Raw genomic sequence first — 23,963 nt, forward strand, 5'->3', positions numbered from 1 at the left:
CAGAGACCCGTTAGGTTTAGGCTGGACAAAGTCCTACAAGGGGAGGATATAAGTTATGCGGATTGTTAGACCGAAGGTCTTGGGAGTTCCAGTAACAAATGCAGAAAGAACAGGAATTGGAAAGCCACCATCAGAACACCAGAGTGACCACTGCAGCAGGCAGGATGTTACTACTGATGGTAAAAAAAACAGCAGACAGGAGTTTGAGGAGAAACAGGACATTCGCAGAGTCTCCAAGTGCTTCTCCCTAAGACATTTATTAATTACTAAGGGGAAAACAGTAACCGTACGGTGAGAACAGTCAGCAGGTACCATCTTAGCCACGGGATCAAAGTTAATATCTACGACAAGACAGATGGACTTCCTGGACCTCGATAGAAGGCAGATAGAAAAGGACATCCCACCTGTGCTATTCCTGCACAAAATGCATTCCCTCATTCTGACCATGAGAAAACACCGGGCATGACAATAGAGGGCCATGCTACAGAATAACTAGGCGATGCTGTGCAGGGAGTCAAGGTCGTGAAACATAAGGGAAGAGACTGAGGAACTCTTGCAAATTAGAGACTAAAGAGACGTAACCGTGCAATGACATGTGGGGTCCTGGTTTGGATCGCGAAACAGAAAAAGAACATTGGGTGGACAAATGGGTGAAAACCAAAGAAGACTGTAGTTTTGTTAATAATACGGAACAGCTATTAATTCCTCAGTTTTAATCTTTATACTACGGTTGTTTGTGAGGTCCATATTAGGGAATGCTGGGAAACTGAGCAATTTTTGCAAATTGTCTGGGCATAGAGGGAATAAATGCCGATAGAAAAAAATAAAAATAAAAATAAATAAATGGCATAGAACAGACTAATGAATTTCAGAGGGAAGGCAGGGGTCGGTGGTGGAGTTGGGAGGAAATTAACCAGAGAACTTAGATTATATGCATAGTCATGGACAGGCAATAGTCTGGCGAAGGCCTGAGAGGAACAGGTGTGGGGTGGAGGGTGTCAATGGGAAAAAAAGGGGGAACATCTGTAATACTGTCAACAATAAAGATAATTTTTAAAAAATATAATGATTTCAAAATAAAATTTTAAAAAATGAGTAAAAAAAGACTGTGGGAGGCAGGGAAAGGAAAGAGGGTGGGTAATGGGATAGAGATCTAGCACCACAGCTGACTGTTCCTTCTAGAATCTTCTAGAGCTGAGGCAACCGGGAATTTGCCATTCCCCTCTTGGGTTAATCTGAACACATGTGCTATTCTAGCTATAACAGAAGGTAAACAAACCTCTGAGAATAAGCCCCGAGTATGGAAGGAATAAAAGATGCTCCTGATTTCCTCATCAGCTGAGTTGGGACCAGTGGAGCAGGGAGTGATGTCAAGTGTTGCTAGGACTAGCTAGGGTGTGAGGCTCACCTGGAATGGGGATCCCATTATCACAGAACAAGACCAGAAGGAGAAGCCAGCCAAGAAGAGGGAGGGGAGAGGGCATCTTTGCCCACACCATATTTACATGTTGTATATATGTTTCTGACCATAAGATGTGTTCCTGGAAACATCTTCCTCATTTATAAATGTATCACTGAGGAGTGTGTGCGAGAGAGACGGAGACATGTCAGCATCCCAAAGGAAACAGCCCTGCATTCCAATATGTACACAATGCTCAGCACATGCTAGTGATGTATCTGTGGAAGGGGTGGAGATGTGGTTTTGTTGGTATTTCCAAATGCAAAACAGGTCTCTCTTCCCCTCTGTTTGGTTGTCACTGCTTTCCAACAGAATGAAAATGCCTGCATCCAAGACATGTTGCCAGAAACATGCTTGGCAAACATTTCAATTCCTTTGTATGGAAAATAAGCATTCCCTCCAATGGGCACTTTTCCCCATCCACTCTCTCTGATTCCCTTGGTAACAATGGCCACCGTGAGCCCAGATCTGTGGACGTGGTAGACATTCCAGATCCTTATAGCTCACGGAAGATTAACACAGACGTCAAACTGACGTTACCAATTTACGGGATTTAAACACTCAGCTTTAGAGTAAACAAAGTCCAGTGGCAAGGTTTAGACAATGTCAGTGATGTTCAACAATGCAACCCAGATGTCAGGGAATGCAGACTTCACAAACGTATGCTTCTCATTGCATCGGTCATGAGCAAAATGTAAGTGGGTCAGACAGGCTAATGAAGGAAAGAAGAATGCATAATAACTGGGTGACTTTTATGGGGCAGATATTATACCAGGTACTTTCAATATATTATTGCATTTAAAAAAATTTGCAGTGAGGTAGCTATTATTTCTATCTTATTGATGAGGACATGAGGCTCAAACTCTGCAATGTGCATAGGTAACCCAGTTGGTGAATGGCAAAGGTAGGAATTAACCTGTGTGGGTATGTCTTGAAAGTCTTTGTGCTTTCCAAAAGTCAACACTGACCACTTATAACAATCCCTTGCTTCAAACCTTCCAATTTCTCAGGTAACTACTATCTCAGCTAATGTCTTAGCTAACTTTTAGTGTCTGGGGGGTGGCACTGCCTTCTTCTCTGGTCTTGTCTTCTGCCACGCAGAAGGAAAAGCAAGTCACCCAAGGCTGGGGCTCTCTCACAAAGCAGGGTCCTGAGCCTCCCCACATCAGCCAGAATTAATGCTATGTGTTTCTTCCTTCCCAGGTCTGCTGACTATTCTCTGTCCATGACTCTATGCTCTGTGCTTCACAACTGTTTGCCAAGTGAATTAATGGACGGATGAATGAATGAATGAATGAGTGAATGGGTATTTCAAATACTTTGGTAATCAATATTTTAAAATTTTTATATAGCACTAAGTAAGTGCTATGAATATTACAACTCTTTGTGAATAATTCATAAAAGCATAATTCCTAAAGATCCATATTAGACATGATTCAGTGGTAAACCAGGGTGATTGTGTTCCCTCTACCCAGGGGTGACCATTTTGGCTGTCACAACTAGGGCAGAGGGTGCTACTGGCATTCAGTGGGTAGATGCCACAGATGGTGCTAAGCATCCTATAACACACAGGGCAGTCTCCACAACCCCAACAAAGAATGATGTCCATAGTGCCCATGTTGACATCCCATAGACATGCTCCCCAAATTGTGAAATAGCTTTCTGCAATCTTTCCTCATGTTTAGAGGTGATTTTTTTTTTCTGCTTTAATTCAGATTTTGGACCAGCTAGGCTGGCTTTCACTGCCTGAATCTGTCCCACCAAGGACTGTTGAAATTTTCCTGGGGATATGCTTCTAGAAAGGTCAGAAATACTTTTGTTCTGTAGGAATGTTTTTGCATATTCGTTGACTATCAACTGGTCATCATCGTCTGTAACTCAAATAACATAATGAATTCAGCATTTAAATTATTTACCCAGATTTAATTCCAGCAACTATTATCTTTGTATTTTTCTCTTTGCCAGCTAATCTGGCTTGCTGCATTGGAATTTTGGTCATGCCCATTCTCCGTAAATTATCTCCTTAACGCAGTATAAACAGAACAAGCTTGTGTGTGATATGCTTAACTGTTAATTTACCTAATTAAACTAATTCAATTAAATCATTTACATCTTTTTGGTATCGCGCCAGTTGATACTACTGCAGAAGTGGGATGTTTTAGAAGATGATTGTTCAGCAAATGAATGGGGGAAAAAATAATGGAGCACAAAATGAAACAACAGCCGAAGTCTCTTGGCTTGAAAATTAAATGATACTAAAAAAAAAATAAAAAAATGCTGCTTTCACAGGGTATTGTGATTAGCTATTTTTCTTAAGTCAATTTTCTCTAGAAATTGGTATTTTAACATCGTGATCATAATTTATTGTGTAAGATATTTTAAACACTATTTATATGTTCACATATATGGTATGTGTAAGTAATGTGTGCTCATTCCCACACATTAGGGTATGAATAGTAAGATGCTTTGCGGTGCCAGCAAGATGTGAACTGAGCGGATTCTTTTGAACAAACCTGAAAAATAATTTTGCTAAATTACATAAATATCTTTAGGATGCATGCATATTTCATTTACAGTCATCATCTAAACATCCCTGTCATAGTGATACATGGGCAAAAGTAAATGCAAAACATTTTATGCCAATAAAAATCAACAGGGAAAAAAAGAAATCCAAGGCAGGAAAGCCTAAATAAATTGTCGTCTTTATGGATCTGCCATAAATCCCCACGGTGGGCTTGGCTGACACAGAGTCTGCATCTGTGTGGGGCTGCAGATGAACCAGGTTTGTTAGTAGGTGGCCACATACTAGTAAATTCATCCTTCCAGGCTCCAGATTGGCAGAGGAGGGATGTGAGGCAGAATTTGGTCTTCTCCCCAAGAACACACACACCCAAGGCAAGACCTGAGCTACTGCTCTGCCTCAACTTATTCTGGGCAAGTAAAGCCTGAGGTTTGGTAGAACTCCAGAAAAGCCACGAAGGAAACGAATCCATATTCAGGAACAACCTTCCGACGTCCACCAGGGAAACCAGAGAGAGTGCAGGGTGAATCCCAGAGAGGCAGTGACAGCTGCCGGCCTGAGGGTTCCTTGTCAGTAAGGCACATGCTCTCCACCATGCCTCCGGGCAAATGGGCAAAGTAGTGTGTCTCCTGGAAGCCCTTGCTTTCTCCCTTGTTCTAGTTCAAATCCAAGCACCCTTTCCCTCTATTCAGGAATCACAAGAGATAATCTATAGGATCAAAATGGAGTATTTTAAGAAGATGGCTTTTTTCTTTTACTTGGGAAGTGAACTCTACAGATGGTTCTCTGGGCTCAACTTTGGATGGGGCCATTTGACATTACAAATAGCAATGGCTCTCATACATCGTGCACTTTCTGACAATAGAGTTTTGGAGGTTGCCAATCAGATTTCTGATGCTAATATTCCTCCCTTCCCCCCTTCACCCCTTCACTCAAGCTAAACTATTTTTCTTTGAGTAAATATCAGTTCCTTAAAGCCAGGTTACCATGTCTATCCTTCCTCATTGCCCTGCCATAGTGATGGACACAGAGAAAACATATGGATTATTTTTCTCATGGTTAATAAACAGTAAAGAGACCATTTCCAGATTTAATTCACCTTTCCACCCAAAACAACTATCCTTTTTGACTCCACAGCAGGTCGGTGATGTCTGAATGCCCCAGCACCCAGGCTTGGGTTTTGGCTTAGTGCCTGATGAATCGCCTTGCCAACATACATCCATGTTTCCTATCTAATACTTGTGTGTGGTCCTTCCTTTGCATCTTCCCTCGGTTTCTTAGCAGTCATGCCCTTGCCCTTCTCAATATCCAATAAATGCAACTAACTTGAAGAGCAACTGTAAAACCTGAGATTCCTCCTATCTTACTTCCCCAGGGCTGCCACAACAAAGGAGGGCAGGCTGGGTACCTTAAACAATAGCCATCCATTTTCTCATATTTCTAGAGGCTAGAAGTCTGAGATCAACGTTGTCAGAAGGGTTGCTTCTTCTGAGGTTTCTCCCTTGTGGATGGACATCTTCTCCCAGTGTCCACCCCTCTGAGAGGGTCTGTGTCCCCATCCCTCCTTTTTATAAAGATAGCCCATTCTCATGACCTCGTTTTAACTGAATTGCCACCTTAAAACCCCATCTCCAAATACAACCTCATCTGAAGTGCTGGGGATAGAACTTCAACATATGAATGTCACAAGGACATACTGGCCTTTAACACCGCCTGTTATTATTCAAGAGCTGATAGAGAGGGAAAAAAAGAGTCTTACATCCTGAAACTTTGATAAGTATAATACTAGATAGATACCATTTTATAGATATAAAACTAATATTTTCCCTTTTGCTATCAGGAAGTATTGTAAAAGGTGAAAGATTTATGCGATCTGAAGAGAAACCAGAGCATATGAGGAAGTATTGTAATGCTGCCTCCCAACTTCTAGTTCCCACTTCCTCCTTCAATGTTGCCCTAGTTTTCATTCTTCTCCATCCACTGCTGTGCTTTCTCTGACCAGTCTCGGGTGTCTTGCTGATTCCACTTACTTGTCTGTCACTGGTTAGGTCTGGTCATGTGACCCAAATTTGGCTAAGTGAGAGGAAGAAATGTATGCTGGGGGCTTCTGGGAAGAGGTTTGCTATGAAGAGACCTAGAAGTTGAATCTTTCTTTTTACCTATGGACCATAGTGGGTCTCTGGGTAACACCTAGACTTTCTGAGCCCATATTGCAACCTTGAGGGCACCTGACATAGGGCGAGCTAACATAAGGATAGCATTATTTGGGAGCTATTAAAAAAGTCCAGATCTTCAATGACATCATTTAGCCACTGAATCCACCCATCAGAGAGCCTGCCCTACCGCTAAACTTGTTTGGTGAAGTGATACTTTTTCTTATTATTTAACCCATTCTGAAATAAATTTCTACCACTTTCAGCCAAAAATATTTGAATTAATAGGATGGCTTTGGGCCACTTACTAGCCACTAACTAATCACTCTGAATGCCTTGGTTTTCTTATTTTTAAAACAGAGATAATGATGCTTACACCCTAGCATTATTATATAAGGGAGGTTAGTCATGTAAAGTATTGCCTTGTACTTAGCAAGTGCTCAATAAACAAGGGCCTTGACTAGCTTTCAGGCGGTCTCTGATATCTTGGCAATTGTTCTTCTTGTCTTTCCCACATTCAGAGTGGACTGACAATTCAGGCTGTTGATATTTTTATACACAGAATTATAATCATATTCACCAAGATGGCTTTCCATCTCAAGGAATTCTGCACCCGGCTGGCTTATCTATATTTATAAAAGGCTAAGTAACCGACCATCCTACCATCTGACTGACCAGCAGGTACATATGATGTGCACTGGCAATTTAAAAATAAATGTTGACTTGTGTGCGATACATATAAAGTTTTCGCTGGCGCTAACCTCACACCTGTGTTTCGATCTATCATTGTTGATCATGAATTTAGTTGATACTTCTATTTTAGAGAAAGGGCAAACAGCGATATTAAAATATTTCTTCTAATTAATTGCCTCTCAATGTGCATGAATCCATGCTCTGGGCCACTAGTTTGTAACGAAGTGTGAACTTCTGACTTAAAAGTTATCAGCCTTTTTCTTTAGCAAGAAAGTATATGCTCTTCCCAAAGAAATGTCTCTTTCCCAAAATTGTTCATAGGTTGCACTCTCTCATCTGGAGCTTTCTTGAGCAGGACACACTGCATGGTGGTCTCATAACGGGGGTCTCATGACTGTGTCCTGCCTATGCTATCCTCTCTGAATTTGGTTTCTTTCATTGCCCTATCCCTCCTCCTCCCTCACCTGCCCATGGCACCCAACACAGTGCTTTCCACTAATCATTACTGATAAGTACGCACTGAACAAACACATGGTTGTAGAGATCATTGTAACTAAGGTTGGGGAGGGACTGGTGATAGGTAGATACACAGGGAGGAGATGGAGAAGCATATTTTTGGAAACTGCATTGTGGGGCATTTGTCCTTGTGTTCCACTCCCTGCCCAGACTGTCTCCAGGTGCACGCCTATGATGGGGCCATTGTGGGGCTCCCAGGTGGCCTAGTGAGTACAGAATATTTACTTATATATGAACAATTAAGCAGGTCAACTGCTTAATCTAGGTCAGGCACAATGTCCCAAGTTATATGCTCTCACTTGATCACCGCCGTTAGAAGGGTAGGAAGCCCATTTTATAGATGGAGACATTGAGGATGCAAAAGGCAAAGTGCCCAAGGTCCCATAGCTGATGAGGAAAATAGCCAAAACGCACACTAGAGCCCATGCTTTTCTTTCTAGGAGTCAAAGGGTTTGAAGATTGTCTGTGGTCAGGAAATGCCAGAGGACCCAGAGGCATGACAAAGTCACGTCAACCAGGGGGAGGCTCTCTGGTGTGTAACAAAAGCAGCCCTACAGGAAGAGGTCTGTTTTTCCAGCATGGCCCTGGGCAAATCACAGATCACTGACTCAGTTTATCCATCTGAAAAATCAGCATATGCGTATTGGCCATGTATTGTTCTTGAGATCCCTGCAAAAATTTCTCAAACAATTTTAAATAGCATCAAGGAATTGCATAGTAGGTATTTATTCCTGGCACACAGTAGGCATTCAATAAATGTCTGAGAAATCAGTTAAAGCAAAACAGAACCAACGTCTGTACCTTTTGAAAAAATGGTTCACTTTTTTTCTTTCTTCTTTCTTTTGTTCCCTATCCCCGCTTTGATACCAGCCAGCCCATAGCATTCACCCTTGGGCCGGCTGGTCACACCTCACTGGGCACTAACTGGCTAGTCCCAGCTGGTGTGCACTGGGCCGCCCACAAGTCATGGGCAGTCTGGTTGTGATGGCCAAAGCTGGGCCAGTGACAAATGGGCTCTCTGCGCCTGCGATCTGGTGGGGCCAATTAATCACCGGGAGGCGCTCTCTCTGCATATGTATGGCCAGGGGTACCCCTGACCTTCCATCAGGGGCAGGGAGCCCAAAGCTTTGGGAGAGATTTTTTTCCAAACTAGAGAGACTAGAAGTGGGTTTGGAGGGTACGGGGATGTTTGAGAGAGAGGGGGGGGAGGGAGAGAGAGAGAGAAAAGACCCGAGGAGAAAAAGGGAAAGGTCAAAAAACTAAAATGAGGTATGAAGGTGATGAATGGTCTCAACCAGACGGTGGCTGTCCTGTCTGGCCTTAGGAAATCAAATTAATGGGGATCACTAAAGAATTTAGGTCAGATTTATAAAAAACATTCCTCCGTACAAACTGTTCAAATACAGTTTTGCAGCCGGAAGCATCCACAAAATGTCTTCAGAACACAGTCACAGGGGTGTGTGTGTGTGTGTGTGTGTGTGTGTGTGTGTGTGAGTGGTGGTGGATGGTAATATGCAAGAGGACGAGAGCCAATATGTGTAGCTGTATTGATGAAGAAATATGTGTGTATGGGATGTTTGCAGGGGGAAAAATATATGGCTATGCTGCCTGAGCTGCACATAAACCAACACGCTATCCAGAGGCACTCATTATATCTGTTTTTATCGCAAAACATAAACGTGAGGCAAGAGGTCACAGAGAACTCGAAAGATACGCCTTGAAGATTCTCTGTCTCCTCAAAGAGCGCCAGAATCTGCGGCAAGGGAAGTCGCAGAGAAACCCCGGGCAGAGCCTCCCCCTTCGCGTGACCTGCCCACATGCATAAAGATGTCAGTGTGTTGATTATTCTGATTAGACTTTTAGTGTAATTTATGGGGTCCGGCCATTGTGCCTGGGTGTCTGGCCTGCACTGGCTGCCCGGACGATGCCATTTTTAAAATGTCAGCTCGGCCATGATTCATGGCTGATGCTAGTGACATTGCTGCTGACCTGAAAGAGTTAGGCGGCAATATTTAATTAAAAAGGAAAAAAAGAAGAAGAAAAAGCTTAAGGAAAGTCGAGGGAAAAATAAAAAAAAAGGGCCAAAGTCTTCTCTGGGAAGATCAGCACCTCAGAGCGCGGAGGCGGCACTGGGAGCCGGTGTGCTTTGGCTTGTTTGAGGGGCTGCACGTCCTCCTGTCACTTGGAGTGGCAAGGTCACCCTTAATGAGGGAGAGGGGGGCTCGGCTCCCACTCACCGTCATGAACCGGCTCCCATTCCAGCTCGTTCGGGGATTCCCTGGAAGGTGGAGCCGTCACTTTCAGTCCTGGCCATGTGTGAGTCGGCCTGCCTGCCACCCAGCCCACCGCTGCACATGCACCCGGGCTCCTGCACCTGCCCCCCGGATGCCCAGCTTGCAAAAGACCATCCTCAGTCTACGCTCCCAGGCCCTGGCTGCTGTGCAGGCTTTGGGGGGAAATGGACACTGTGGAACCTGTGGTCCATTTGTTGGGAGCGTAAACCCGGCCCTGCACCACCACCCACAGGAGCCACGACCCACACTGAGAACAAAGGGCCGGTTTAAGTGGGAGAACAGTTATCCCTTAACACACACTCCTCACACAGATACAGACACACGTCCGCAGGCCTTAGCGGACAGCCCTTTCCCAGTAGCTGAGGACAGACTTTCTCATTAGTGGGAGGCTGCGGCGAGCTGAGGTTTGGGAAAGAGGCCGGCCTTTGTCCGGGCCTGAGGGAGCCAGGCTATTGTCTTCCAGGCTCTCTTTCCCCAGCGACCCCAGGGTCGGGGGCACACATGCCGGCCTTGAACTCCCCGTCTGTCTCCCCCACCATATTAATTACTATTCCCTTTGGTCAGGCAAGGAAAACAGCCTCGACTGCATTAGTGCTAATTAAGAAGAGTGAGCTCGCCATCCTGGCAGCTTCCACCGGGTGGCTGGGGCCAGGAAGAGCCCTGACAATCCTATTACTGGGGAAGAAAACACCTCCCCCTGCTCCTTCCTGATCAGCGAGCCTGCAGCGCCCTCCCGCCAGCCCCCGTGGTGCGTTCCCTCCCGTTACGGATGCATCTGCTCCGGAGGCCAGTGACCGGCAAGGACAGCGGGTCAGCCGGCCATGCGGGCGGGGAAATAGCTACGTTTCCTTAAAAGCCAAGCGGAGTGAGCAGAGCAAGTGGGGGTCATGTCCATCTCTAACTCCATCTGTCACCTTCTTCCTCTTTCAAACACCATAAGTAAAGGAACAGAGAGACAGACCGGCTGAACAGACATGGGTAACTCACATCACCCTCCCCTAAATCCACCTCGCTCACCATGTAAATTTGCCGGCTATCGCTGCCTCAAAAAGCGGGTTTGGAAGCAGGTTTCCTACAGGATGGAAGACAGCTAATGATGATCTCACTGTCCCCTCCATCAAGTTCTCCCTGTCATCCTCACTGCCCAGAGCCATGCCACGGCCTCCACATGACTCAGGGACTGCCTGCTCCCAGCTTCTCCAGGAGGTCACAGGGCTGCATTCTAGGGATCGTAGGCTATGCCGCTTGCCTGGCTTACAGCCACTGGACCCGTCTATAGCAGAAACCTCCTTGGCATGGTTTATGGTCCCTTGACTACCTGGATAGGTCCTTCCTTGCTTTTTCATCTTTTGTCAACCTCCTTCCACCAGGGTAACAATCCCCCCAGTCACCCTCCCCCAGGGCTGTGGTCCCCCCAGTCACCCTCCCCCAGGCCAACGGTCCTCCCAGTCACCCTCCCCCACAGCAGCAGTCCCCCAGTCACCCTCCCCCAGGGCTGTGGTCCCCCCAGTCACCCTCCCCCAGGGCTGTGGTCCCCCCAGTCACCCTCCCCCAGGGCAGCGGTCCCCCCAATCACCCTCCCCCACAGCAGCAGTCCCCCAGTCACCCTCCTCCAGGGCTGCAGTCCTCCCAGTTACCCTCCCAGTCACCGAGGGCTGCACTGTCCCAATCACTCTGACAGAGGAGCGGACACCGAAGCTTGCATGGGCCAGGAGGATGGAATGTACGTCAAAAGCAAGGGCTCAGAGGGCACAGCTAAGGGGAGAGCCAGCCGCTCCCTTCTCACCCGCCCCCTCCAGAAGGGTCACCTACTACTCACGTCCTATTGGGAATAAACACTTTTGGATTCCCATTCACGCACACCTCCCTCACAGAAAGCATAGGCATATATGGAATTGGCCAGATTTTACATGTTGATAACTAATTAAAATTGGAAGGCCAAACAAAACATATTGGTCGACACCCCCAGTTGGGGACTTTGCTCCCCATTCTACTTGAGGATGTTGCCACGGCTCCCTGAATAAACCCAGCATCCCCGGACTTCCCTGCCAGGCTCTGCCTCTGCCTGTCTGCGCTGTGAAATTAGTGAAGGCCTTGCCATGTGCTGTCAATCTAACTCAGCACCAACCTGCCACCGGCTGCCATGCTGGGGGTTGCCAGCTATATCAGGATGCCCAGTACAGTCTGAATTTTAGTGAACAAGAAATCATTTTAATTATGTTCTGAATATTGCATGGGGCGTACTTGAACTAAAAAGTATTCATTATTCACCTGAAATTTCAATTTAACTGGTTGTCTTTTATTTTTTCTGCTAAATCTGGCCACCCCATGTTGGCTCCAGCACACCCACCCTGTTCTCAGCAGGCACTGTCCCAGGGGCTGGGAATACAGCAGGAAACAAAATGGACCAAAAAAACACACCCAAAACCGAAAATAAACCCCTTTCCACACGGAGCTGATGTTCTGCAGCCAGAATCCAGGGTTTCCTCTTCTATCCCAACATCAATTTGGCTCAAGAGTTACATATTATAGAAGTCATTCGCCTGCCAAAGAACCTCAGAAGAATACTGTCTGCATTTCACAAATGGGGGTGACGCCTATGTTTCAGGTTGATATAAACATGTTTGGTGACAGACACAGGTATCGTCCTAGAATCGTGGTTGGCAAACTGCAGCTCGCGAGCCACACGCGGCTCGTTGGCCCCTTGAGTGTGGCCCTTCCACAAAATACCATGGCCTGGGCGAATCTATTTTGAAGAAGTGGCATTAGAAGAAGTTTTAAGTTTAAAACACTTGGCTCTCAAAAGAAACTTCTGTCGTTGTACTGTTGATATTTAGCTCTGTTGACTAACGAGTTTGCCGACCACTGGCCTAGAACAATGTCTGGCACGAAGCAGGTGGCCATGTGGTGCAATAGGTAAGACCTGGTACCAACCTTTAACCATCTACACTTTAATATCCCCCTTAGTCCAAAACACCCCTCCAAGGACTGACATCCTAATTATCTCTGTGTTTCCAATGCCTCACACATTGTTAGCATGTGACAGGGACTTGGTGGGCCTGTTTAGGGGGGTCACAGTTATGGCTGCTTTAGTACATGACGAGGCATGGATTTTACTGTCTCTGTACAAGCAAAGAGAAATGGAAATTTGAAGCAAGCTCCTGGATAAAGACCAAACATTTAATTGCAAAGAGAGAGTGGGTCTCTTTTTAACTTGAATGATACAATTTGCATTTATCCCAAATGGAAAGTATCAGAAAATTCACTCTATTTCCCTTTTATAATGTTGTAATGCAACTTGTATCAAGGAATTTTGGTACACAGATTTGGAGACTGGACTTTTTTAAAACGTGTTTTCTGGTGATAAAAGTCATTTGTAAAATAAAGTTGTAAGAGGCCCTCTAACTCACCATAATCCCACCATTCAGGACTAGTGCCTGTCAAAATCTGTTATATTCTTTGATCCCTTTATGGTGTGTGTGTATTCCTCCCCCTTAGGTATAATATATATTATAATTTTGAATCCTATTTTATGTAATCTTATAACCTGTTTCTTTCACCTCATAGTCTTCCAAAACATTCATATTCTTAAAAAATATATTTACATAATATTCCATATGTATGTATATATATGTATAAAATACTTATATACACATATAAAATACATATATACATATATATGTATAAAATACATATATATGTATAAATTACATATATATATGTATAAATGTTCCATTTTTATAAAACCAACTATTTATTGTTAGACATTTCGTGGATACAATTTTTTTTTCATTATTTAAAATAAAGATGTGATGAGCAAGTCTGTGATTTCTTTTTTGGGGAGAAAAAATCTTAGAAGTTTGCTCAAGGGAATGCACTGGGGTAAGATCCTTGAAATGTACAAAGCACCTGACCTGTAAGGATCATTATAACCAAGAGTGAGGAAATGCCCTAGACCTTGAGGAGCAAGCTGAGACCTCCAACAGTGTCAGTAGAGGTGGGTCTCAACATAGGGAGAAGCAGCTGGACCTTGGCACCCTAATCTTAGCTCCAAGATTCGCCTCCATTTGGCAAAGTGAAAATTGAGCTTTGATTTTTATGAAGGCAGCTGGTTAGTTTCCTTAGCCCAAGGGGGTTTTTAGAACTGTTAAACTAATAATGGATTATCTATAAGAAGATAGCATTATGAAGTTCGTTATTAAAATCAAAATGTGTATCTGTCTAAGTTTTGGATGAAGATTCCTATCTAATTGCAAGAAAATAGGGTCGGATGATATTTAAACTTTAAGAATCCCAGAATCCATTCTTTAAAAAAAAAGGTTGACAATGGAGATAGCAAATGCATGGTCTGTATGCCAGGATTCTCCAGTCCTGAGCCTGCTGGTTGCAGCCCTCTTTTCAAAGCTCCTGGAATTCCCCTCTGAGTCCTCATCATAGCAATTTGGGTAGCCCATGTCAGTTGACTGGAGCTAGCACATAACTCCATTTTATAGCCCAGATACAGAAATACACTTTACAATACAAATGAATTGGAATTAGGCTGTTTTATGAAGAGATGAGGAGTTCAGAGCCTGCACCACTTCTGTCCCTCAGAAAAGACTGTTTAGAGTTCTATTTGATGGCCACTGATCTAGTCCATCTGTCCCATCCCACCAAAACCTGACATTTCAAGATTCCTGCACCTGTTATTCACATAGTAAGAGATAATTTTTATATAAACAATCTCATTTGACATCTTGTTCGCCTTCTTTGCTGTATGACTCTGTTCACTGGATTGAGGTGTGAACAGAAGTGGTTGGGGCCCACCACTGTCTTCACAACAGAATCAACAATGGGCACTGAGAAGTAAAAATGGGGTTTTGACACTAATATGTCTTGGGTGGAATCATTCTGATTTTCCCCCACAATTTTGGCTGTAAGAGGCTTCAGGAGGCTTTGGGGAAGTCACCTTCAAGCTTCCCCCAACTGACCTTACGTAAGGACCATTCTGAATTATTGAATTAAATGCAGATCATTGTGACACCAACAGTACTGATGCTGAGGATGATCACCCCACGAGTGCCCACTGAGATGGACAAGCCCCAGAATGGCCAGGCTCTGCCACTGTCCAAAGAGTCCTGTCTCATCTCCTCCTGGCTGGGTAGAAGGGACAGGCGGGGCCGTTTACCCAGTTCCAGGGCTTGCATGAAGCGCAGCACCAGGCAGGCTGGGGCCACTGCCATGGAGCTGCCACTGAGTATTACCATCATCCCAGACAGCAGCATGTCCGCTGAAAAGAGAGATTTCAAACCCCACAAGCTCAGCCCTCCATCCCTTGTTCTCCCAGCCTTATAAAAATAGAAAGAACACATGTTCCCATTAGTCACTTGCTCCAGGGTTGCTGGGGGGTATATGCAAGCAGCCTGTACACTGGAACCAAATTTGAATATCATTTGCATCTTCCAGGTAGACAATGGATATAGCACCAAACACACAGGCACAGCCCCCCTCCTCTTCTCCTCACAAGGCATCAAGTGAGGAGACCAGCTGACACTTCCTGGGAGCACCGGCCTACGGTTTGTGTATTTTCACATCCACTTGATAAGGCCCCTCCTGGCCAATGAAGGCCCCCCCTGCCCCAGCTGGAGAGGCCTTCTGAGAGGCTTTTAATTAAACCTCTGCTTGCCAAGAATGCTTTGCATATGCACAGAAGGGCAGCATTCCCGGGGAAGCCATAAAGACAGTCACTTTTACCTCTGTGTGTTCTTCCCCCCGTGAGGCCGTGGGCAGAAGCATGGCCTGTGCTGGCAGCCCCTCTGGAAAGAGCACCTGCAGGGAGATGCAGAGTGGAGCCCACAGTGCAGTGGCCCTGGGCCGCCTTCCCTTGCTGGTTGAGTCCTGGCTTCGCTGGCACTTGTGGGACTCCGGGGGCAGCAGCGTGGAGGGTAAAGAACAGGAGAGAAAGGGCCGCATGGAGCTCAGGTCAGAGTTAGGTCACAGCACAGCCAGAAGGAGAAAGACTAGAAGAGCCTTCAGACTCTACAGGTGGCTCAGTTATTGACCTGCGCATCCCTTCTGGGAGGGACGCAGGATCCAAGAGCAGGAGGCGCTCTTTGTGGCTCTGACCTGCCGTGACCCGACCTTTGTAACTCCATCAGGACTAGTGGTCAGTAGTTATCAACTGTCAATAAACCGCCAAAACACACACTTTAATTCAGAATGCGGGAAGGCCCATCTATTTGCTGATCGATCTTGGCCTTGCAAGTTGACAAAATGCAGAGTCCCCTGTCTTCTTATCATAATATTGAAAATATGTGCTGCGACAAATTGAATGATCTACACCTCTGTGCCCCACTCCCGAGGCCCTTAGTAAATACAAGACGATTGATTGAGATAAAGGGGGAAGGGGAGGGCTGCGGTGTTCCTCTAAACTAAGAAACCAGCGCCACGGAACCACAGGCCGGAGGCCCACCCGGTCCATGTCATTAAGTTCATCTACTAAAATCCCATGGAAAAGACTAGGGGTACCTGGCCCGTTAGCTGGATAATTTTTAAACAATCTGCATGTCTGACTAACTGAGACAAAAACAAACTTTGGGGTCATTTAACAGAAAGATGGAAACCTCTTCGCACATGACCTTGTGCTTTGGGGATGGGGGTATGTCTGTGGTTTTGTGATTTCTTCCTCCCCCTCCTCCCAACCCCCCGCAGAGAACAATACTGAGGTTTTGGAGGCAGTCAGGTCGCATCACTGGCTGATCTCCAGATGCAGAGCAGGCAGGTGGCAGGATGGGTCCACCGGCTGTTTTCCAGCTGCTGGGATGAGTGAGGCAGTCACTCACACACAGGGACCAGCTGCCTGATATGACCACTGTTGCATGAAAAACCACCGGGCTTCTTACAAATAAAATAAACTTAATTCTGGAGTAATATTTTATTCTGCAGATGGGACTGGAGAGATTACAGAGGACTGGCTCAAGGTCACACAACTAACCAGCAGTGGAGGCAAGGATGAGATGCTCAGGCCTTGCATTAATTGGGGGAAGGGGTTTTGCACAATGGTGCCTGTTTATCTACTACTGGAATGAGGGATTTTCATGTATGAACATGGTGGGAAACTGAAGCTTATGCCTCTAAGCACCAAAGCATTGATTGCACTTTAAACATTTTTATGAAATCGTTCTAAAATGTATTAAATAAGAATATTTAAAAGATTTTAACCTAATCAGTATTAGTAAGTACATTTTGTGTCATACTTTTTTTTTTCTGTAGAAGGTTTACCCCCACCCATTACTTTTGAGTTTTTATTTTATGCCAAATAGTTAATCTTATTCCACATAATTTCTGAATTATTAGTATTTTTAGTGTGATTATTTCACCAACAAGTCAATGCATTAATGCCTGTGAATTTTTCAAAAATATATTTAGACCAAAGTGGTCCTCGCAAATTCTTGGGAAGTCTTTTAAAATAATATATATATTTGTATTTATTTCAGAGAGGAAGAAGGAGAGATAGAAATATCAATGATGATAGAAAATCACTGATCAGCTGCCTCCTTCATGCCCCACACTGGGGATTGAGCCCACAATCCAGGCATATGCCCTGACCGGGAATGCAACCATGAACTCCTGGCTAATAGGTCAAAACTCAACCATGAGCCATGCTGGCTGGGCTTTGGTAGTCTTTTTCAACAGTTCATTCTTAAACCAATTGGCACCAGAGGAAGCTAAAAGTAAGAGCAATGTTCTCTTTCAATGTAAATGTTAAACTTTTTATTTGGGTTCCCTTTCTTGAGTTGGATGTTCTAATTGCCCTTGATTTAAACAAGTGGTCCTGAGATTGCCCTAAACATAAAAGATGACGAATGTGGGCCCATCAATTTTATGTCTGAAGCATGAAAGTGTCAAAAGTTCATTTGCCTAATTCCATGGTCCCAGTTTATCACACTCTCCCATGCCTGTGCCTCTCAGCTCCAGAGAATTCCAGTTCATCAAGAGAACACATAGAGTAAGGCTTGATGACATTATCACAATGTCTGAGTAACAACAAATAGGGGGAAACAAAAATTGGATCTTCTCTGCTAAAGATGTTTCCCTACAGAAGGGTAGATGCTGATAATTCAGACCCTGAGATAAGCCCATCAATCATAATGACTTAAAGGCCGGGTCGGCCATTTGAACAAAGCCACAAAAATCATCAAGGAAGACGGTGTGAAGCACATTACAAAAGACACATAACTAGATGAAGGAAATAATCATCCAAATGTATTTCAAGTTCTAGCAGATGAGTAGTTTTCTATGTTGACAAGGGGGAAATGTATATCATTGTTTACCTATGCATTGTCTCTGGGTCACACAAAATCTAAGAATTAAAAATGTCCTTTGGTTACAAAGAAGAAAACTAATAATGTATGAATGATAACCTTTCATTATGATTATTTCATTGGTGCTAAACTACAATTTTCAGAACCTTAGACTCTGTCCCTATTTCCAGCTTTGCTCTTGAAAATTTGAGAATAACGTGTAATATTCACTTGGAAAACATGCTGCATGAAGGTCCTATTCATGGAAACGTCCTACCTGCCCCGAATGCGACAGTTTTCCACTGCAGAGGAAATCAGTCACTGGAGGCAAAGGAAGTGGCAGCCGGGGTCAGAGACAAAAGGTCCAGGGCAGCGAGGCCAGTGTGGTGCTGGCAAAGGAAGATGCAGGTCTGTGAGCAAACTGAACGCTGGAAAGAAAGGGATGGGGTTCGGAAAGGAAAAGCATATTTGTCACATTCTCTCATAAAGCAATGCCTGGGGAGTTTGGCTGTCCTCTCCAAAAGGAAGAAAGGGGGTGGAATCCCTTTTCTCACCTTTGGGAAAGAGTCTAGTGTCAGCGAGGAGGCCAGGTGAGAGACCCACCAGCTTCCCTACTTGCTGGAGAGTTTGCGGAGTCAGCCAGCAGAAGGGTGCTGCTGAGCAGGCTCCTTGGTTCAACACACTGCCGGGTGAGTAAGTGCGGTGTGGAATGTTAAGAGGGTCACCTGGGAGATGAATGAGTGGCTCTGCTTCTCACACCAGCTTTGTTCACCTCACTTTGCTACCTGTGAGCTCACAGGCCTCCTGCAGCTGCCCGTCACCTTCAGACAATGAGCACTGGGGGGTTATGGTGATGGAATCCTCCAACCTGGTGCATTCGGCATTTCGCTCATGCCAGGGTACCACTGAATGCCAAATGTGTGTGTGCTGGAGGGAAACCAGGAGCTGCTTCCTGGGGCACCATCCCTTCAGTCCCTGTGTGATGCATGAAAAGCATCTTGCAATTATACGATGAGACTGCGTATACACTCCCCCACTCGTGTTTATTTTTTGCCACCAGACAGGTTGCTTACTGGAAAATGAAGGCCATTCCTCTAGATGGCTTATCCTTCCTTCCCCCTTTTCAGGACATTTTGCTGATCTGCTTTGGTATCTTCTCTGGAAGGACGCTCCTTGGAATCTGAGGAAGTGTGCATTGCCGAAATTGAACTTATGAGGCATATTTCCCTGGAAAAGCGGAGGCCTGTGTAAAGAGGACCCTGGCAGCTGGCTGTCAGAGTGGCAGGGAGAGGAAAGGAAAAAAATCAAAGAAGAGGGGTAGAGGCTTTGGCAAGAGGGAACTCCTGGACGTGGGGCCGGAAGAGGAAAAGGATGGGGTGAGTAGTACCAAGTGCTGCTCCTCCGTGCATGGGATCTACGGGAGAGGGCTGACGGGATGCCGCACGGTCTGGTGGAATAACCACAGAGTGTTTACTGAGCTGCCAAACTGCCTGGCAGCAGTCCCTCTGGCCATCCAATGAGCTTCCCAGCAGCACAAATCAGAACGTCAATAAGACACCACCAGTTCCCAAATCTATCTCATTGCACATAAACCAAAAGCTTCAACACAATCAATAATGTGTTACTGAATTACACTCAGAATTCTGTTGTTGCAACACCCAATGAGAAAGTACATCCAAAAGGCATCTGAGCTAATGAGTGAAGTCCAAACTGTTTCAATGAAATGAGGTGACCAGTACCTAATGCTGGGAGAGCAATATCTGAAAGACAGACAGCATGTGAGGGAAATTAAGAGAAATTAAGTGAAAACAAGAGAGAGAGAGAGAGAGAGAGAGAGAGAGAGAGAGAGAGAGAGAGAGAGAGAGAGAGAGAGAGAGAGAGAGAGAGAGAGAGAGAGAGAGAGAGAGAGAGAGAGAGAGAGAGAGAGGGAGAGAGGGAGAGAGACTGTAGTCGATATGCTTTTCAAAAAAATGGGATGCTTTAATACCAGATTCTCTACACCCATCATGAAACATCTGTATTACCTCTGAGTCTGTGTTAATTTCCTCAACTTCGTTTTTGATGGATGGAGACTAGAATTTCTAAAGCGACTGCTGATTCAGGCTTGCACCTCTACCTACCTTATCAATGCCCTCAAGGACATCCATGAGGTTAATTCCAAATTCACTAACCACTATTTTGGTAATAGATGGACATTTTTAGACCTAAGGGAACTATCAAGCCCAGCCTTTCAAATAGTTTTGGGGGGAAAAAATTGATCAGTTTCTCAAAATCTGTTTAGCTGAACGAATTGCCACTGATCCATGTGTATATAAACACCCCCACTCTACTTTTCTATCATCTGCCCCTTTCCCCTTTATTGCTCTCATGTTAGTAGATTAAAAGATCAGAAGTGCCAGCTTTTAGCAAATAGATTCATCTTTAGTCACAGACAGATTTCTATGAGAATGAACACAAAGTTATTAGAGGAGAGAGTTAAGTACATTACACATATTTTAAGCTTACTGTCTGATTTCTGTTAGGCATGCCCTGGTTTCTTTTAAGCACTGGGAACACGCTCATTTTCCAGTGTATATGGGGGATCTTATGCATCTAGAGTGCCATTTAGAGGATTACTAATTTACTAAATGGTACCCCAGTGCCCTGAAAGAGTTAATTCTCTTCCAAGAGATAAGCAATTTATTTTCTATTTAACAGCAGGATAAGGCCCACTGCTTACAAATGACTATGAGCCCCTTAGATGGGGTTAGAGGGGTAAGGAGAGAGCTATATAAAAACAGGGTATAATAATTATAATTTGTAATATAATGTCAATCCATGATGTTATTTTTATACGCACCTTTACCTAACATTTGTCCAGAAAGAGCAGATCAACATTGTGAGAGTCCTGTCACTTTTTGCGTATAACTTTGAAAGCTGGTTGTCAAGAGAACTGCCAAATTGTCTGGTAAAACAGTCCATTTAGCCATTCAATCAACAAATGTTTTTCAAACACCATAAGTAAACAGAAATCAACTCACCTCCCAGAGCTTCCAACTTTGCCAGGGTGAAAATGCTTCATGAGCAAACACCTAGCCAGAGGTAGTAATATCGGCCAGTAGAACGATCATGAGAGTGCTGTTCAGAGGAGAGAGACATTACCCACACAGGGCAGCTGTCACTGGCCTTCGGCACCTGGCTTCAGATTCCAGCTCTTCCACTTGCTAGCTGTATATTTTCGATCAAGTTTTACTTAATCTCTTTGAGTTTTAGGGTCTTTAAAAACCAATGACTTGAAATGTGGGGAGACTTAAGCAAAGTTTTATCTGCAGAAATACTAAACGGATGTGCCCTGTAAACACAAGCATGTGTGCTTTGTATAGCAAAAGGAAGTGATGGCAGGCAGCGTCATCTTGCTCTTCATGATTCACACCGTTTCCTCTCCTAACAGGACACCAGGTCTGATTCCCACTGATGGGGGCCTGGGTAGCACCACAAAGAAGTGACAGTTCTCAGTGAAGATACATCACCGGAACCTGAAGAAGGAAGGGTGGGTGGTGTTCTAAAGATGAGCACGAGAAAAAAGAAGTTCTATCAGCGAATCTAGACAGGTCACCTAAAAGAAGGCAAAAGTGAAGGAGAAATTACAAGAGGAGGAAGACATCTGCGTTCATTTGCTAGGGCTTCCATAATAAAGGACCATGGACTGAGGGGCTCAATGATAAAGTGAATTTGTATTATAGAATCTCCCTGTCCCAATTTAAATATATAAAAGCCTAACTGACTGTCCCGACTGTTTGACTGTCCATTTGGTAGCTATGGAACATATTGACCACCATGGGGCAGACATTCAATCCAAGAGCTACTGAGCTGTGGTGACTTGGCAGCTGCAGTTCTCTCGGGTGACACACCTGAAACCAGAGAGGAGGGAGCTCGATTCCAGGGTGTGTCACCCAGGAACTGCCCTCTCACAATCCGGGACCCCTCAGGGGATGTTGGAGAGCCAGTTTCGGCCTGATCCCTGCTGGCCAGGCTGAGGGACCCCACCAGTGCACAAATCCATGCACCAGGCCTCTCATATCTAATAAAAGAAATAAGTAGTGAAAAATCAGCAAGATGTTTACCAGCAAGAGTCAAACAAAGAAAATGGTATAATTTAAAGTGATGAACTTAAAAAAAAAAATCAGTTGGAAAAGAGGGGAAAATATTTTGATGTGCCTATATGCTGCTTTCAACTGTACCCTGAACTGAACAATTGGTAGGAAAAAAAATAGAGAAAACATATATAATTTCCCCAAATATCTCACAACTTAGAGAGAAACAAACTGAAGGTGGGTTGAGTCAGGAAAGTAATTTCAGGAACAGAAGCCCTCTACCTATCACTATTAAACCTCAGAGTTTTATCAGTGACATAGACTAGAAAATCTGTCTGGGTTCAACATTTTAGAAGAAGGTCTAGAGGGTAGTAAGATACATTACCAACTAGGTGAAGTCAAGCCTGGTAAAGAACATTTGAGAAAGTCTCAGGACAAGGAATGGCATCCTTTGTTCTCTAAGACAAAACACACAGGGTATATACAACAGATAGTACACATGAAACTTGTGAAAGGAAAGATGGGTCTCAGATTAAGTAGAATTTTCCTAACATCTATTAGTGCAAAGATAAGATCTCCTTAGGGCTTCTCATGATAAACAGGAATAAGACCAATGAATAAACAATTTTTTTTAATATGAAGGGACCTCTACATTCAATAATGGCAAACACCCTTCCATTGGAAACAACTTTATATGCTGTGTAAAATAAAAAACACTTTAAAACATTGAGGACCTAATGAGATATCAAGGAGCTGGACAAACTAAAGGGACTACCAGAACTGTGAAAAGTAAGAGAACAGGAGAGACACCCTTTATCCCACAGTCATGAGGATATTTGCCTAACCTGCAAATGTGGATTTTGGTTTTGACAGCCTTGCTGCATGTGAGGTGGAACAGTTATCAATATGCTTAGAGCCCATCCAGGCTAATAAATCTAGCAAGAGACCTCCCCACATTAAGCCAGGATCTCAAAAGATTACATGTTAAGAATAAGAAAAAGGATATTTAAAAAAGAAGACATGCAAAAGAGAGGCGAAAAACCCATCTGGAAGAAAATACAACCTCCCTCCCAAAAAATAATGTCATAAAAAAGAGACTGTGGAGCTTAGGAGGCAAATTGAGGATCAAAATATCATTATATAACTAATAAGTAACTTAGCCCAGGTAGGAAAGAATAGACATGACTGAAAATAGAATTAGTGGCATAGGGGAAAGCCATGAAATAATCTTAGTGAATGAAAAGAAAAAGAGAAAAAAATAAGAAAGATAATAGGGAAAGAATAACCAATGTCCCTGGATATGGACTGTTACAGATGGGAGGAAAAAAACAGATATATAAAAAATAATATGTGCCTTAAAAGATGAAGAAATAGATATACCAACCAAAGGGCACAGTATATTCTAGGAAAAACTGATACAAATTAGTTGATGCTGCGTATATCTTGGTTTAGTTGCAGAGTTTAAAATATAATGAAGTTCATTAGTTATTCAAGTACAAAAATTAAGTTTTCTATAAACAGAAAAATTAGGTAAGCCTCCTTCTACTCCATAACACTCAATCCCAGAATACAAGAAAGCAGTATTTACAAAGTTCTAAAGAAAATGGAATGCTCTGTAGAATATCATATTCAGTCAAGTTGATGTTCAGATATAATCACAACAGTGAGGGAGTCTCAAACATGAAGGAACTCAGAATATGGAATCCATGATCCCATATACCAATCAAACAAAATATAAACAACAACTTTGTGGTTAAAGGACAGTACTCAGGGCCAGAGTACAATGAACAAAGGTCTACAAATTTCTGACGAAAAAAAGTATAACCTGAAAATTTTATAGCCAGCTAAAGTATCCTTTCAATTATCCATTTTTCTTTTTTGTGGGGTGTTTGTTTGTTTGTTTGTGCCTTCACACTGCACCAGGAGTATAAAGGCAATAGACATCTTCAAGCATGCACAAACATATACTAAG

General features: G+C 43.9%; 1 long non-coding RNA gene across 1 annotated transcript; it reads left to right on the forward strand.

Moving 5' to 3' along the window:
- The first annotated feature begins 6,820 nt into the window (after nt 1-6,820).
- On the forward strand, nt 6,821-23,761 carry LOC118720755. The gene is made up of 3 exons (XR_004988532.2): nt 6,821-7,042; nt 11,636-11,638; nt 23,751-23,761. It is a non-coding gene; the product is annotated as an uncharacterized LOC118720755 (long non-coding RNA).
- The last annotated feature ends 202 nt before the right edge of the window (nt 23,762-23,963 follow it).

Source organism: Pipistrellus kuhlii, unplaced genomic scaffold, assembly GCF_014108245.1.
Source record: "Pipistrellus kuhlii isolate mPipKuh1 unplaced genomic scaffold, mPipKuh1.p scaffold_m20_p_17, whole genome shotgun sequence".
Taxonomy (NCBI): domain Eukaryota; kingdom Metazoa; phylum Chordata; class Mammalia; order Chiroptera; family Vespertilionidae; genus Pipistrellus; species Pipistrellus kuhlii.